This window comes from Suricata suricatta, chromosome 3, assembly GCF_006229205.1.
Source record: "Suricata suricatta isolate VVHF042 chromosome 3, meerkat_22Aug2017_6uvM2_HiC, whole genome shotgun sequence".
NCBI lineage: Eukaryota > Metazoa > Chordata > Mammalia > Carnivora > Herpestidae > Suricata > Suricata suricatta.
The window spans coordinates 173,391,137-173,392,294 of record NC_043702.1 but is presented as its reverse complement, the minus strand read 5'-3'; positions in this window follow the sequence as shown (position 1 = coordinate 173,392,294).

Here is a 1,158-nt window from a genome sequence, read left to right as displayed (position 1 = left end):
GGGTCTGAGTCCTGGGAACGAACAGTGGTTAGTGTGACCCTGCGCAGAGCAGCTAAGGGCTCTGCTGGGGGCCGGCTGGGAGCTGAGATCACAGGTCAGGTGGTGCCCACAGGCCGGGGCCCCTCCCAGCCAGCCCCTGATAGAGGGCGTGTTTGGACATTCATCAGCCATCATTCCTGAGTCCCACTGCAGGGGTGGAGGTGGGATGAGCATCTGAATGGCTGCCAGCTTGTCCTAGTTAGCTCCACCTGGGCTGGGAAGAGCTAAGAGGTGTTCTGAGTCAACATTTCCTCCTCTCTTGCCTCTGCCTTCTGGAAGTTTCGTTGACAGCCCAGTAGGCCCAGAGCAAGCCTGGAGGGAGGCAGCCTGTGATGGGAGCCCGCCCAGAGGTCCCCCGCCGGTGCTGGGCCCCCTGGCTCCTGGGATTCACCAGCCTCCTCCTCAGTGAGTGGCCCGGGTCCTGGGGGGGAGGCCGCTGTGCGGGGCAGGGAGGGGGCTCCTGTGGGTCTGATGTCTGTGAGGCAGGACCCGACACACCACCGCTGTCACATGGCAGGTGCGGGGCCTCTGTTTCCCAGCTATGGCGGAAGGGAAAGAGGACAATGAGCTTTTGTTAGTGGTGAGGCCAGATCTGGGTGCCAGGTACCCTCACGGGGTCCCCGGTGCTGGGTCCCGGCCCTGGGCTCCTGCATAGACTCCTGGGGCTGTGGGAACAGGATCCCGTAGACCCGGCGGCTTGAACCACATCAAGTTATTGTCTCACATCCAGGTCTGGTGGAGCTGAGGGAGCTCAAGGCCAACGGGGGGGGGGGTGTGTGGTTCCCCCTCACCCCTGCTTTGACAGATGGGGAGCGAATCCTGAGGCTGCACTCAGCCTCCCTCCTCCTGGTTGTTGGCCCAGGGCTCCACCAAGTGCCTGCTACCTGGGTGTCCCCACAGCGCAGCCCCTCCATGGCTCCAGGCTCATCCCTGCAGCGAGGGATAGGGTGTGAGGGACACAGAAGTCACACTCCTGTGAGACCCGCTGTCCCTGAGCGACGTCCATCACTGCAGCTGAGCTCCGCCCCTCAGAGCATGGCCCAGGGCACCGCCCCCACTGCAGGGCCTGGGCTCCCGCGGCGGGTGAGCGGTGGGGCCTCTGCAGCACGGAGGAAGCTC